Genomic DNA, 16,931 nt, shown 5'->3' with positions numbered 1-16,931 from the left:
AATTATGCACAGTTAAACCCACACAAACTACAATAACTGAATTTAAATAGAGAGGATACTATGGCAACTAAAAAGCAAATAACTATGATTGAAAATACATGGGAATTAGTTAATTATTAGCACTAAGAAACGCAGTAGAAAATGGCAACATGCAATTACCAGTGTAATCCAGTGTAGATCCATGTTTTATTAGTAGAAACTTGTAAAGGCACTTATGGTAAAATGTTGGTTTATACACTTTGCAATAATTAAGTCAAAACAGAACATGCTCACTTGTTAAAGAAGAAATTACAGATCTATATACATTTATTTTTATTAAAGGGTTATACTTTTCTCAAGTGATGGAATACTACTTGGTTATGCCATCCTATTATGATCGATTGGGGACCCCCATCAATTCTGAAAATGAAGGAGCCCCAAGGCTGCAGCATAGATTCAGTGCATTGGTCCCTTCATAGTTTATCCCTCATCAATGGTGCTGCCAGCCACCTGACTATGGAGGGAAGTGCAACAGACTCCGTTCACTTGAAGGAGTGTTACCTATCCTGCTCCCCAGCACACCACTTCTGTGCACCTCGCTTTGATTCCTCCTTCATATGTTCAGATGCTAAAATTTACTTGGTGAAACAACTAGGGTAATTAATATTGAAAAATGTATGTATGAGCAATTATTGTTATTATTATCATTATTATGTGCATCCATTTCTCTATACACATTAAGCTGGTAACTGGTATATCTATCACCCCATTAGGCTGAGTTTCCACTTGGTTTTTTCTCTAGCAGTTTTTGGAATACTGCCACTGCAGTTTTTGAGCCAAAGCCAGAAATGTATTCAAAAGGAATAGGACATATAAAGCAAGAACTTACACTTCTCCTCCCTTATGGATCCACTTCTGACTTTGGCTCAAAAATTGCACTGGCAGTTTTCCAAAAACTGCCAGAAAAAAAAAACAAGTGGAAGCCTAGCCTTTAAAGCTTTCATTGCACATATATGTGCAGCCTTGCATGACAAAAGCCTCTTTTGGTTTGGCTTGTTTTTCTCTGGTATGTAAATAAATTGAGATTGTGTATTACAGAATACAATATAAATGTCTTTAAAAGCAACAAAAGAAAATAAAGAACTTTGTCAATTTATTATTGATGGTGTGATACCACTGATGGATGAGGTGGCACTGAAAACTGTATGGTCTAAGTTGCCTATAAAAAGAAACATACAGTAAAAATACAGTGCTTTATAACAGTCATTTTATAATAGCATTTCACTTTTTTGTAAAATGTGTGTAAACATTTTCTGAACCTTCCCTTGTATATCATAAAGACAGCATTAATAGCAGATCTATAATATACTTCCATACTAAGGATTAATTAGCATATTATTGAGATCGTACTATTAGAAATGTAAGGGTATGTTATTCCATCAACAGAGTGGAGCAAAACAGAGCTGTGAACAAGAGACAAAGTAAGAAAGAATGAACTGATGAAAACCAGACATTGGTTTTGAATTGTGGTTCAACAGAATCATTAAAGAAAACATCAAAATAATGAAACTGGCAGTCACTGTAATCAAGCGATTTCTGTAACTATAAATGCGTCTTCTGCACTTGTCTACAGGTAAATATGGAGAAAAACTGTTCCAGGTTAAACCCCCCCAAAGGACGAGGGGGCACTCCCTCCGTCTGGAGAAGAAAAAGTTTAGTCTCAAGGGGCGACACGCCTTCTTTACCGTGAGGACTGTGAATTTATGGAACGGTCTACCTCAGGAACTGGTCACAGCAGGAACAATTAACAGCTTTAAAACAGGATTAGATACATTCCTGGAACAAAATAAGATTAATGCTTATGAAGAAATATAAAATCTCATCCCTTCCCCAATATCGCGCCACACCCCTACCCCTTATTTCCCTGGTTGAACTTGATGGACATATGTCTTTTTTCGACCGTACTAACTATGTAACTATGTAACTATCTTAGGCCCACTCCTCTTCAGTAGCAAACTACGTCAGCTGTCTCAGGTTTAGAAGGTGCCTTCTCCAGACCGTTCCTTCCACAGATGTTCAATAGGATTCAGACAGGGCCAGCACTACTGAAAGGCAGCTTAGGCAGCTGCCTTAGGGTGCCTAGGTGGGGGGAGGGCACTGTCCAGGGATTCAGATTTAAAAAAAGCAAAGAGAAACAACCTTTGGGGTCAAAACCAGGGATTGATTCCTGCAGGAGCAGCAGCTCCTGAGGCATGCCTACTCTGCATGTAGTCTGACATCTGGCCTGAGCTGTCTCCTGTGTAGAGCCGCACACACCACTTGCAGCCAATGAGTGGTGGAACGCTAGAGCTTCTTTCTGCCGTTCCATTAACCACTTCATCACCCTACACACAGATAAAAGGGGCTATGGCAGAGAGAGGATGTAAGCCCCATCTCCTAGACCCAGCCTGCAGAACTATGCTCATGCCGGCAGAGAGCTGGTGTGTAGTGTCCAAAGGACATTCTCCAAAAAGCTTTGTGGCTTGTCCTTTGGACAGATGACACAAAACTGTAGCTTTTCAACAAGTCATATCAGCTCTAAGTTTACAGATGCAAAAATAAAGCATACAAAGTAAAAAAAAAATGGCGGATTTATCAAGACATTTAGAAAGTTTTTTAAACGGCTGCACAAAATGTCGCAAAATGGGTCTGTGCGACTTTTTGTGCAACAATTACTTTAGAAACGTTTCCATGATTTTGACCCACTTAGAGCACTTTGTGCAGTGGTCACTGATTTACTAAGTGCGACTTTTTGCGGAATGTCACAAAATTGTTGCATGATCCCAGAAATAGACGGTTTCTCAGGTAAATTCAGCCCTGCCCTACATTTTCTTTGTGACTTTTGAGTCAGGGTATATGCGACTTTTCACAAAAAAGTTGCACGTCCACACAATGGCCCTAATTTACTAAAGTCCAAATGACTCTTTTTCTCGGTTATTGCGCCTAAATTTTAGTCGCAACGTCTATGCCACTATTAATGTGACCAAAATTAAGTCGCACAACCAACACTTTAGAAAACACTCGGAGTGGTTTTTTTTCACTCTGAAATTGGCTTGTTTTATGCAAAAATGGGCATTTTACAGACAAAAAATAATTGGAGTACTTCCAAAATCGCTCAAGAAAAAGTTTGAGTTTGCCTCACACAGTAACCGACAGCCAAGAGGCCGAGTGAAATTCCAAAAATGGAGTGATTTCTAACAAGGGACTGTTTGCCATTGTGTTTTATAACCTGAAAACATTTTGTATAAAAGTTCAACACTTTTATGAATAAAATATTGAATGCTTTTGTGATAGTTAATGTTTGTATTTTTTTTCTTTTTAACACATTTGCAATATTAGGTTTAAATCAATTTAACACCCAAGCTGATAAACAAGGATAATTGTTATAATGTTTGAAAAATTATAACACATGAATACTTTTGATCCATGGAAACATTTTTAAACAAACAAGTCTAAACCATTTTGACTCACACAACTAATTTCTTTAGCTCAGAGTTTGTGTGACACAATTGACTAGTGCGACACAAAAAAACGTGTGACACGAAAAAAAAAATTGCGACAGAATAGTAAATATGCCTGAAAAAAAAGATGAGAGATATTGAAATCCCTTCAGAATAAACACTCCGCTATTAGTAAATCAGGGCCAATATCTGTGACTTTTTGGAAGTTGCATCAGCGAAATTTATCAAAGTCTGTGCACTGTTTGATAAATTTGGCGCAAGTCCACAACTATCGCTGCAACTTTTATGCTCTTTAACAGTTAAGAGTTAACACCAATTTGTGTAAATGCCCCGCACTGTGACTACTTTTAGGAGGAGGCTTAGTTATGTTTTGGGGCTGCATTGCTGCATTTAGCACAGGGTGTCTAGATTCTGTTCAGGGTACAATGAAAGACTATCACGGCATTCTGGAGCAAAATGTGTTGCCCAGTGTCAGAAAGTTTGGTCTTGGTCGCATGTCATGGATCCTCCAACAGGATAGTAACAGCTAATAACACCCAAGAAAAGCAGAACATTGGACTATTCTGAAGTGGCCTACTATGAGCCCTGATCTGCTCTCTGCTGACATCTCTGTTCATTTTAAGAACTGTCCAGAGTAGGAGAAAATCCCCATAGAAAACATATGCTGCTCTGGACAGTTCCTAAAATGGACAGAGATGTGCTCGTGATGTCAGCAGAGAGCTCTGTGTTCCAAAAAGAAAATAATTTCCTCTGTAGTATTCAGCAGCTAATAAGTACTGGAAGGATTAAGATTTTTTAATAGAAGTAATTTACAAATCTGTTTAACTTTCTGGCACCAGTTGATTTAAAAAAAAAGTTTATCACCGCAGTACCGCTTTAATGGCATCTCGCCTAGCTGACCAAAACTACAGTATGTACTGTATGACCTAACTAACACAAATCAAAGGCGAGAGGTACAGCATAGTCCATATGGCTACTGATAGAGGTACAAATAGATGTACAGTATAGGCCCATATATATTCTGCACAATATTTGCTGCATTTCCTTTTATCCGGATCCATGTGCTTGCTGCTGAAACTACCTCATTTATTTGCATGGAACTTATTTTCAGTCTTATTAATTTCTGCAATAAATCTTCCTTATGTGAATGAGTCCTTATACAATCAAGTAGAAAAAATATATAGAACATGTTATGCATTGTTAAATATTACTACATTGTATGACAAAGACATAGAATTTTGGTCAACAAACATTTTAAAATGAAACCAGGAGTGGAACTGATGCAGAGAAATATGTGCACATTTGCCAGTATAATGGACCCACTCCTTGTTTTGGCAAAAAATAAAATAAAATGAGCAAAATACTGACCAAAATCCTATATATGAGCACAGCTTTATAGTATTATATGAATGTGAAGTACAAATAATGATTAGAAGAGCTAGCATATTACATTCTTTTTGGCATTTGCCCAGCAGTTCCTAAGGCAATGAAATAAAATATGGAATTTAGTAGCAAATATTTAGTATACAAGGGATCAAAAGCAAGCCTTAATTGTCTCTGCATGTTTTAGCCTTCTTTATATATCTTAATGGTGCATACTGAACTAGAGTGATTTTATGTTTCTACTTGTTCCTTGACGTCACATAAATGAACACATTGTCTACTTGCTTTATCCAGTATGATACATTTTAGCATCATTTACTATACTTTCTTGTGCTGGTGCATAACTTTGACATCTATCTCTTAGTTATGACTCTTGTAAATTGCAATTAATTCTGTATTGGTGACACCTCTGTCCATTTTAGAACTGTCCATAGTAGGAGCAAATCCCCATAGAAATCCTGCTCTGGACAGTTCCTAAAATGGACAGAGGTGTCAGCAGAGAGCACTGTGGTCAGACAGAAAGGAAATTGAAAAAGAAAAGAATGTCCTGTGGAGCATATAACAGGACTGGAAGGATTAAGATTTTTAAATAGAAGTAATTTACAAATTTGAAAAAATGTTTTCCAGTGGAGTACACCTTTTAAGGACTCAAATTTAGCAAATCTGACCTGTGTCACTTTATGCATTAATAAATCTGAGATGTTTTTACTTATCATTCTGATTCTGAGATTGTTTTTTCGTGACACATATTCTACTTTATGTTGGTGGTAAATTTTCGTCAATACTTGCATTTCTTTTATGAAAATTTAGAATTTTTCAAATTTTGAAACTCTCTGCTTGTAAGCAACATGGACTTGCTAAATAAATTATATATTGATTCACATATACAATATGTCTGCTTTATGTTGGCATCATAAAATTGACATGTTTTTACTATTTGAAGACATTAGAGGGCTTCAAAGATTAGCAGCAATTTTCTAAATTTTCACGAAAAATTCAAAATCTGAATTTTTCAGGGACCAGTTCAGTTTGAAGTGGATTTGAGGCGCCTTTCTGTGAGAAATCCCCCACTAATGACTCCTCAAAGAAACTGCACCCCTCAAAGTATTTAAAATGACATTCAGCTTGGGTTTGTTAACCCTTTAGGTGTTTCACAGGAATAGCAGCAAAGTGGAGAAAACTCAAAATCTCAATTTTTTACACTAACATGTTCTTGTAGACCCATTTTTTTTTTCATTTTTACAAGGAGTAAAAGGAGAAAAAGTCCCCCAAATTTTGTAAACCAATTTCTCACGAAATACCTTATATGTGGACGTAAAGTAGTCTGCAGGCGCACAACATGGCTCAAGAGGGAAGAAGCAACTTTGGGATTTTGAAGAGAGAATTTTGCTGTAATGGTTTTTGGGGGGCATGTCACATTTAGGAAGCCCCCATGGTGCCAGAACAGCATAGAAAACCCCACGTGGCACGCTATTTTTGAAACTACACCGCTCAGGGTGTAGCAAGGGGTATAGTGAGCCTTAACACCTCCCAGGTGTTTGACAACTTATTGTTAAAGTTGGACATGAAAATTCAAAAATTTATTTTTAACATTAAAATGCTGGTGTTACCCCTAATTTTTCATTTTCACAAGAAGTAATAGGAGAAAATGCCCCCCTCTCCTGAGAATGGAAAAACATCCACAAATAGGGTAACAAGCTGTAAGGGTGCACAAGAGGGCTCAGGAGTCATAGAGGTCTTTTTGCATTTGAGGCCTATGACATAGCAGTAGCTGACAGTTACATACATTCTGTGGAGGATAAAAAAAGAAACACCCACATGTGACACCATTACAGAAAGTACCCACCTGAGCAATGGGTATAAGGGTAAAGTGGACATTTTAAATGCACTGGTGTTTCATCAATTTATTTTCCAGGAATGGATGAAGTGCAGTGTGTGAAAAATGAAAATTGCAATTTTCATACTAATATGCCAATTAGGTACCCAGAATGATGACCCAGAGCATTGCCAAAATTACAACTTGTGCCACTACAAACCCTATGTTCTGCTTCATTATTCTGGGAACACCCAACATGTGACCCAAAATTGTTTGCTGGATATATGACGGGGTTCATGAGAGAGAAGTTTGCATTTGAGGCCTATGTTGCTTACTAAGAAATCAGTAGCTGACGGTTACATACATTCAGAGGAAAATAAAAAAAAGGAACACCCACATGTGACCCCATTACAGAAAGTACACCCCCTAAGGAAGGTATATAGGGGGTAGTGGACATTTGGAAAGGAAAGGTGTTCTCTAAAAATGCTTTCCAGGAATGGATAAAGTGTAGTTTGTGAAGAATGAAAATTGAAATTTTGCCAATTATGTTCCCAGAATGACGACCCAGAGCATAGCCAAAAGTAAAAGTGATGCCCACCCCAAACCCCATGCTCTGCTTCATCATTCTGGGAATGTTTTGTGCGTGGCCATCCGTAAACTTTTGCCTGCAAATGTGAACACTGCTCAGGTGGAGAGAGAGCACTGCACGTTTGAGACAACATGCAAACCCCAAATGCTAGTGACTCATTGACCCATGACCCATTTTAGGAAAAAAAAAGAAGTGTTATCAGGGTTATTAGGTGAAGTTTTTTTTTTTTGGGGGGGGGCGGGGTGTTCTGGGTTTAACATTTTGAAAACAATGTTCTGTGGACAGGAACATTAGGGTGACATCACGTCTCCGCCCCCGTGTGACATCACGCTCCGCCCCTCAATGCAAGCCTACGGGAGGGGGCTATCACGCCCCCTCCCATAGGCTTGCATTGAGGGGCTGAGCACGACGTCACACGAGGCGGAGGCGTGACATCACATGCCGCCGGACCTGTGGTTGCCGGTAATCAGACCCGGAGCGAACACGCTCCGGGGACTGATTACAAACGGGGTGCCGCGTGCAAGATCACGGGGGGGGGGGGGCCCCAGCGGCGGGACTCCCACGATCAGGCATCTGTCTAAGCACCGGAGTACCCCTTTAACCCCTTAAGGACGCAGGGTTTTTCAGTTTTTGCACTTTCGTTTTTTCCTCCTTACCTTTTAAAAATCAAAACCCTTTCAAATATTATGGCTTATTTTTTGCGTCACCAATTCTACTTTGCAGTGACATTAGTCATTTTACCCAAAAACTCACGGTGCAACAGAAAAAAAATATCATTGTGCGACAAAATCGAAGAAAAAGCGCCATTTTGTAACTTTTGAGGGCTTCCGTTTCTACGCAGTGCACATTTCGGTAACAATGACACCTTATCATTATTCTGTAGGTCCATACGGATAAAATGGTACCCTACTTATATAGGTTTCATTTTGTCGTAGTTCTGGAAAAAATCATAACTACATGCAGGAAAATGTATAAATTTAAAATGTCCTTTTCTGACCCCTATAACTTTTTAATTTTTCCACATACAGGGCGGTGTGGGGGCTAATTATTTGTGCCGTGATCTAAAGTTTTTATCAGTACCATTTTTGTTTTGATCGGACTTTTTAATCGCTTTTTATTCAATTCAATTCAAAAATACGCGTTTTTGTACTTTGGAATTTTTTTTACGTGTACGCCACTGACCGTTCGGTTTAACTAACGATATCTTTTTATAGTTCGGACATTTACGCACGCAGCGATACCACATATGTTTATTTTTATTTTTATTTACACTGTTTTATTTTTTTTATGGGAAAAGGGGGTGATTTCAACTTTTATTAACACTTTTTTAACTTTTTTTTTGCAGTGTTTTAGCTCCCTTAGGGACCTATAACACTGCACACACTGACCTCTTATGCTGATCACTGGCGTATATTAACACGCCTGTGATCAGTTGTAACGCCGAGCACTCCGGGTCCCGCATCCATCCCGGAGCGCTCACGGCGCATCTCCTCCTGCAGCGCCCCGGTCTGTCCCTCTGACCGGGAGCGTTGCCATAGTGCCGCCGGCGGGGAAGCGATCCGCGTGGCGTCACAAGTCCGCCCGTGGGTCGCATCCCGTTCCTCTTACCTCCCTCTGCCTTCTGTGTCCTCCCGGCACGCGCGGCCCCGCTCTCTAGGGCCAGTTAACCATTAATTGGTGCCTGGCCCAATTACTGTGTTTCCTATAAAACATCACTTCCCCTTCCTGTCCTTGCCGGGTCTTGTTGCCTAGTGCCTTGTGAAAGCGTTTCCAGTGTGTCCTTTGCCTGTGTTTCCAGAACCTTTGCTGTTGCCCCTGACTATGAACCTTGCCGCCTGCCTTGACCTTTTTGCTACGTCTGACCTTGCTTTGCATTGTCCTCTTGTACCACGCCATCTCAGCCGCCAGAGGGGTTGAGTCGCTATCGGGTGGAATGACCTGGGGGTTACCTGCCACAGCAAGTCCATCTCACTTTACTCTCTGGAAAGGCATTGTCCTGGGCCACTCCGCTTTGGGACCGCAACAATCCTGCCACCGCTTCAGTTCAGACCTTCTTTTCAGAAGTACGCTCTGTCTTTGAGGAACCAGCTTCTTCAGTCGAGACGGCTTTGTTAAACCTCGTCTAAGGAAACTCTACAGTGGGTGATTACGCCATTCAGTTTCGGACTCTTGCCTCAGAATTAGCCTGGAATAATGAGGCTCCCTGCGTGACCTTCAAGAAAGGTTTATCCAGCCACGTCAAAGATGTTCTGGCCACACGAGAGATACCCTCAACCCTGTCTGAACTAATCCTTTTGGCCACCCGCATTGACATGCGTTTTTCAGGAAGGCGACAGGAGCTATGCCAAGAAAAGGATCTTGTTCACATCAGGCGGTGTCCCCGCCTAACTCCTCTCATTAAGCATCCGCTTCAACCTGTTACTGTGCCTTCCGCCGAGGAGTCTATGCAGGTGGATTGGTCTCGCCTGACCCAACTTGAGAGGACTCGCCGAAGGAATGAGAACCTTTGCCTTTACTGTGCGAGCATTTCCTAAAGGACTGTAATCTTCGTCCTCCTCGTCTGGGAAGATGCACGCACCTAGTAAACGTGGGAGAGGCATTATTGGGTGCGGATTCTACCTCTCCACGCCTGACTATTCCTGTACGGATTTCTTTGCCCGCTAAAACCGCCTTTTCTGCCGTGGCCTTTCTGGACTCTGGTTCAACAGGAAATTTCATTGAGGCCTCATTAGTCAACAGATTCAACATCCCTGTGAACCATCTCGACAAGCCTCTCTTCATTTCCTCCGTGAGTGCACAGAATCTGGACTGTACCGCGCGTTATCGCACAGAGCCCTTGCGCATGAACGTAGGCGCCCTCCATCATGAGGATTAGAGATGAGCGAATCGAAGTTGACGAACCCGAATTAGTTACAAATTTCATGAAAAATTCGATTCGCTACGAATACGAATATCGCCGCGACTCTATTGCACGAATCGCTTCATTAACCCCTTAAGGACTCAGCCCATTTTGGCCTTAAGGACTCAGACAATTTAATTTTTACGTTTTCATTTTTTCCTCCTCGCCTTCTAAAAATCATAACTCTTTTATATTTTCATCCACAGACTAGTATGAGGGCTTATTTTTTGCGTGACCAGTTGTCCTTTGTAATGACATAACTCATTATATCATAAAATGTATGGCGCAACCAAAAAACACTATTTTTGTGGGGAAATTAAAACGAAAAATGCAATTTTGCTAATTTTGGAAGGTTTTGTTTTCACCCCGTACAATTTATGGTAAAAGTGACGTGTGTTCTTTATTCTGAGGGTCAATACGATTAAAATGATACCCATTATTATATACTTTTATATTATTGTTGCGCTTAAAAAAAATCACAAACTTTTTAACCAAATTAGTACGTTTATAATCCCTTTATTTTGATGACCTCTAACTTTTTTATTTTTCCGTATAAGTGGCGGTATGGGGGCTCATTTTTTGCGCCATGATCTGTACTTTTTTTTGATACCACATTTGCATATAAAAAACTTTTAATACATTTTTTATAATTTTTTTTTAATAAAATGTATTAAAAAAGTAGGAATTTTGGACTTTTTTTTATTTTTTTTCGTTCACGCCGTTCACCGTACGGGATCATTAACATTTTATTTTAATATTTCGGACATTGACGCACGCGGCGATACCAAATATGTCTATAAAAAATGTTTTTTACGCTTTTTGGGGGTAAAATAGGAAAAAACGGACGTTTTACTTTTTTATTGGGGGAGGGGATTTTTCACTTTTTTTTTACTTTTACACTTTTTTACATTTTTTTTTACACTTGAATAGTCCCCATAGGGGACTATTCATAGCAATACCATGATTGCTAATACTGATCTGTTCTATGTATAGGACATAGAACAGATCAGTATTATCGGTCATCTCCTGCTCTGGTCTGCTCGATCACAGACCAGAGCAGGAGACGCCGGGAGCCGCACGGAGGAAGGAGAGGGGACCTCCGTGCGGCGTTATGAATGATCGGATCCCCGCAGCAGCGCTGCGGGCGATCCGATCGTTCATTTAAATCGCGAACCGCCGCAGATGCCGGGATCTGTATTGATCCCGGCACCTGAGGGGTTAATGGCGGACGCCCGCGAGATCGCGGGCGTCGGCCATTGCCGGCGGGTCCCTGGCTGCGATTAGCAGCCGGGATCAGCCGCGCATGACACGGGCATCGCTCCGATGCCCGCGGTTATGCTTAGGACGTAAATGTACGTCCTGGTGCGTTAAGTACCACCTCACCAGGACGTACATTTACGTCCTGCGTCCTTAAGGGGTTAAACTCCATTTTACAGCATTCCAGGCTATTGGAGACCTAAGATGGCGGATCCACATGTGAGTACATGGGGCAGGGGATTATGGAAGGGCGGGAAACAGCGGCGGGAATGAAGTTAGGCGGGCTGACCCTGAACCACATGTGAGATGCAGCCTATCAGTGTTCACTGACCCCTGTGATGTCACAGCCCCTATATAATCGGCGGCCATTTTGCCTCTCTTCATTTCATCTATGCACTCAGATGGAGAGGACGGGACTGTGTGTGTGTGAATAGCTCATACCACAGCGTTACACTGCAACTGCTAGTCACATCAGCATTAGGGAAAGGCAGGAGTGCAGAGTACTTTGCTGTAACACTGAGAAGGATCATTGATAGCTAAACCTCCTATTTACGTTATTGAGCATTGCAGCAGAGAGGGGCAGATAGCTGTCAGCTGCCTCATACAGATCTCCAAGCTGCCTGAACTTTCTGAAGCATCTTATCTCCTCATTTTTCAGCCCAATTGAGTTTTTTTTGCTCCACAAATTTTCTGCTGCTCAGAATTGTGTGACAGAGTGCAATTTAGGGTTTAATCCCTGGATTTTTTTGTGGTGCTGCACTGTTGGGTCCTGCTGCTGTTCAGAAATAAGTCATATTAGTGTGGACTTTAGTGCCTTTTTACCATTTTTCACCTGTTACTCTGTCTCTGTGCTAAATTCAGTGTTATACCACACGTTATACACCTGCCGGTGTATTAAAGAAAAAAAAGTTTTTCCTGCGTACAAATACGCTTTTTCAGTGGCCTTATCATTGCAAAGGGCCTACATACAAGCAAATAGCGTACCATATACCACTTTTTTTTCTGTCTTTGTGCTAAATTCAGTGTTATACCACACATTATACACCTGCCAGTGTATTAAAGAAAAAAAAGTTTTTCCTGCGTACAAATACGCTTAACAGTGGCCTTATCATTGCAAAGGGCCTAAATACAAACAAATAGCGTACCATATACCACCTTTTTTTTCTGTCTCTGTGCTAAATTCAGTGTTATACCACACGTTATACACCTGCCGGTGTATTAAAGAAAGAAAAAGGTTTTCCTGCGTACAAATACGCTTAACAGTGGCCTTATCATTGCAAAGGGCCTAAATACAAGCAAATAGCGTACCATATACTACCTTTTTCTGTCTCTGTGCTAAATTCAGTGTTATACCACACGTTATACACCTGCCAGTGTATTAAAGAAAAAAAAGGTTTTCCTGCATACAAATACGCTTAACAGTGGCCTTATCATAGCAAAGGGCCTAAATACAAGCAAATAGTGTACCATATACCACCTTTTTTCTGTCTCTGTGCTAAATTCAGTGTTATACCACACATTATACACCTGCCGGTGTATTAACCCTTTAACGACGCAGGACATATATTTACGTCCTGCGCTGACTCCCGCGATATGAAGCGGGGTCGCACTGCGACCCCGCATCACATCGCGTCGGTCCCGGCGCTCATCATCGGCCGGGACCCGCGGCTAATACCACACATCGCCGATCGTTGGATGTGCGGTATTAACCCTTTAGAAGCGGTGGTCAAAGCTGACCACCGCTTCTAAAGCAAAAGTGAAAGTATCCCGGCTAGTCAGTCGGGCTGTTCGGGACCGCCGTGGTGAAATCGCGGTGTCCCGAACAGCTTGCAGGACACCAGAAGGGCCCTTACCTGCCTCCTCGGTGTCCGATCGGCGAATGACTGCTCCGTGCCTGAGATCCAGGCAGGAGCAGTCAAGCGCCGATAACGCTGATCACAGGCGTGTCAATACACGCCAGTGATCAGCATAGGAGATCAGTGTGTGCAGTGTTATAGGTCCCTATGGGACCTATAAGACTGCAAAAAAAAGTAAAAAAAAAAGTGTTAATAAAGGTCATTTAACCCCTTCCCTAATAAAAGTTTGAATCACCCCCCTTTTCCCATAAAAATAAAAAATAAAACAGTGTAAATAAAAATAAAAATAAACATATGTGTTATTGCCGCGTGTGTAAATGACCGAACTATAAAAATCCCATTGCCTTTGTCCTATGCTGTTCCCAAAGAAGTATCTCATGATTTGGGTTCAGCTCCACTATTTAGTGAGGACGATGTAATAGAGGTCAGTCAGCAGCTAATGGGCAGCCAAGAATGTGAGGAGACATGCGTTGCTTGCTCCGCAAGGCGGGCAAGTAGTGATGCGGATGCGGAGAGTGACGTGGGAGGCGGTGTTTCAATTGTTCAGTGTCCTGAGGCAGACACTGTTGTGGAACACGAGGAGGACATCAATGACGTGCACACATCTTTTGATGATGATGAAGCCGATCGCAATTGGAAGCCGGGGCTTCATCATCATCAGGAGAAGAGATTTGCTCTTTGTCTTTGAGGCAGCAAGGCGGTAGCATGGTTGACAATCAGCGTGGTGGTGGCAGTAGTGGAAATTCAGGAGCCAAATGTGCCACGGGGAGACCATCTGCTTCGCGGCAAGCTACCATTCAGGGAGGTAGTGGAACAGGGGTTTCTGGAGACGGCGCCAATAGCAGTGAAATAGTGCGGACTGCGGGTGGGAAAATCAGCTACTCTACGGTGTGGTTGTTCTTCATAAAGAATCCGGAGGACCTAAGCGTAGTCACATGCAAAATCCGTCGGCAGAAAGTGAAGCGTGGCCAGGGTCCCAATCTCGGCACCACGGCCCTGCGTCAACACATGATTCGCCACCATAAAGCGGCCTGGGATAACCGTGGATCCGAGGTAGTGGTCCAGCCTACCGCATCACCCAGTGTCCATCCGCTCCCTCCGTCATCCAGCCAAAGCTCCACCACCTCAGCCGAAGGGAGCATTGTGTCAAACCCTCCTTCTTGTGCTCCTGCTTCTTCCGCTCGTAGTCAGCCATTCCGCCAACAATTGATCGGTGAAGCCATGTCCAAGAGACAACAGTATGCGCCCACTCATACAACGGCGCAGAAGTTGAATGTGCTCCTGTCCAAGTTGCTGGTGTTGCAGTCCCTCCCTTTCCAACTGGTGGACACTGCAGCTTTCAGGGAATTGATGGCTTGTGCCGAGCCAAGGTGGAGAGTCCCAAGCCGTCATTTCTTCTTCTGTGAAGAAGGCAGTACCAGCCCTGCATAAGTTTGTACAAGAGAAGGTGGGCCAGTTCTTGAGCCTGTCGGTGTGTTCAAAAGTGCACGGCAGCGCCGACGTGTGGAGCTGCAACTACGGGCAGGGACAATACATGTCTTTTACGGCCCACTTGGTAAAAGTTGTTCCTGCACAGCCACAACAGCAACTTGGACAGGTCACACCGCTTCCTCCTCCACGCTCTGGCTCCCAGGCAGTTGGTCCTTTTACAGTGTGCGCCTCCTCCTCCCCCGTGTCCTCGGCCTCCACTGCACGTCCAAATCTCGGTGGCCCTTCATCATACCACGTGTGTAGGGCACAGCGGTGTCAAGCCGTCCTTCACATGGTTTGCCTTGGCGAACTGAGTCACACAGGGGAGGAACTGCTAATGTTCATTAGGGAAGAAATCCAAGTATGGCTTACTCCACGAAATCTGGAAATGGGAACCATGGTGACCGACAATGGGAAGAACATTGTGGCCGCAATGCGACAAGGAAGTGTGAACCATTCGCCCTGCATGGCACACGTGTTGAATCTGGTTGTCAAGAAGTTCATCAAGTCTTCACCCCATTTGCAAGACGTCCTGACAATGGCAAGGAAACTGTGCATGCACTTCAGCCACTCGTACACCGCCAAGCACACTTTGCTTGAGCTGCAGTGTCAGAACAGTATCCCACAACATAGTCTCATTTGTGACATTGCCACATGTTGGAATTCCACCCTCCATATGTTGGACAGACTATACAAACAAAGCCATCACAGATTTCTTGATCATACAAGCAGATAGGAGTACTCCCCTGTGTAACTTCAATGTGAACGAGTGGCAGCTCATACATGACACCTGCCGTTTGCTGAGGCCCTTTGAGAAAGCCACATTTTATGTTAGTCGCGCGAATTACGCCATGAACGACGTAATTCCACTCCTACATTTACTCCAAAAAATGATTGAAAACATGGCTGGTCACGGCAATTGAGATGTTGCACCTACATCAGAAGGCTACATGAGTCCTGTGGGGGATTAACTGGAGGAGGATGATGAGGGACAGAGCGGAGCACAGTTTACGGTGGATGAGATGGCCGGTGTTTCTGGTCATTGGACAGGAGAGGAGGAGCAGGAGCAGCCAGAGGAGCTGGAGGGTTATTACGAGGGAGGCGAGACAGAGGACCCAGACACACCATGGCAGTATGCAGTGGAGATGGAGGCAGGTAGTCCCAGCGAGTCACTGTCACAAATGGCACAATGCATGCTGAGTTGCTTGCGTAGTGACCCCCGAATTGTCAAACTTCGTCAGCGCGATGACTTCTGGATCTCCACCTTATTAGACCCTCGCTACCGGCCCAGAATGGGGGCCTTTTTTACACCCACTGAGAGGGAGGACAAACTGACCTACTTCAGGGAGCTTCTACGTAGTCGGCCACATGGTCCATCCACTCACAGGTCTGACTCGGGGGGCCCTCTGCACTCACCTTCCACTGCCACGGCTGCTGGGGAGGGGTGGCAGGAGCAGTACCGGCTCAATCAGCAGCAGCCTGAGTCTACAGTCGTTGATGAGTAGCTTCCTTCAGTCGCATAGTGAAGCTACTCATCAGCAGCAGGTGGACATGGAGCAGGACCTGAACCAGCAGGTGGTGGCTTACCTCGACATGACCCTGCCAACAACCGTTGAAGATCCGCTGGACTTCTGGGCAGCCAATCTCGATTTATGGCCGCAACTAGCGGAGTTTGCCCTGGAAAAGCTGTGTGTGCCATCAAAGCGTGTGTTTAGTGCGGCCGGGGCCATAGTCACCCCAAGGCGAACTCGTCTGTCCACTAAAAATGTGGAGAGACTGACGTTTGTCAAGATGAATCAGGGATTGATTAGCCAGGATTTCCAGCCACCAATGACAGATGGGTCTGAGTAGATTGACCATGCTCCTACAACAAAATTTTCTCTATTGTGGTTGGTTATGAAACCCTCTGGGGCAGACCTGGGCATTGTACGGGAAAGGAGGACGGGAAAGGAGGACGGGAAAGGAGGAAGGGATAGGAGATCGAGATAGGAGGTCGGGGAAAGGAGGTCGGGATAGGAGGACGGGATAGGAGGAAGGGATATGATGATGGGATAGTAGGTCGGGATATGAAGTCAAAAGCTTCCTCCTTTGTTTATTTTCCTCCCCAACAAGGATTAGGAAGGAAAAACCGGGCAACGCCGGGTACTCAGCTAGTCAGTAATAAAATTGAATTTTGCAGAAT

This window comes from Hyla sarda, chromosome 5, assembly GCF_029499605.1.
Source record: "Hyla sarda isolate aHylSar1 chromosome 5, aHylSar1.hap1, whole genome shotgun sequence".
Lineage (NCBI taxonomy): Eukaryota > Metazoa > Chordata > Amphibia > Anura > Hylidae > Hyla > Hyla sarda.
The sequence above is the reverse complement of the archived record's forward strand: the minus strand, read 5'-3'. Positions refer to the sequence as shown.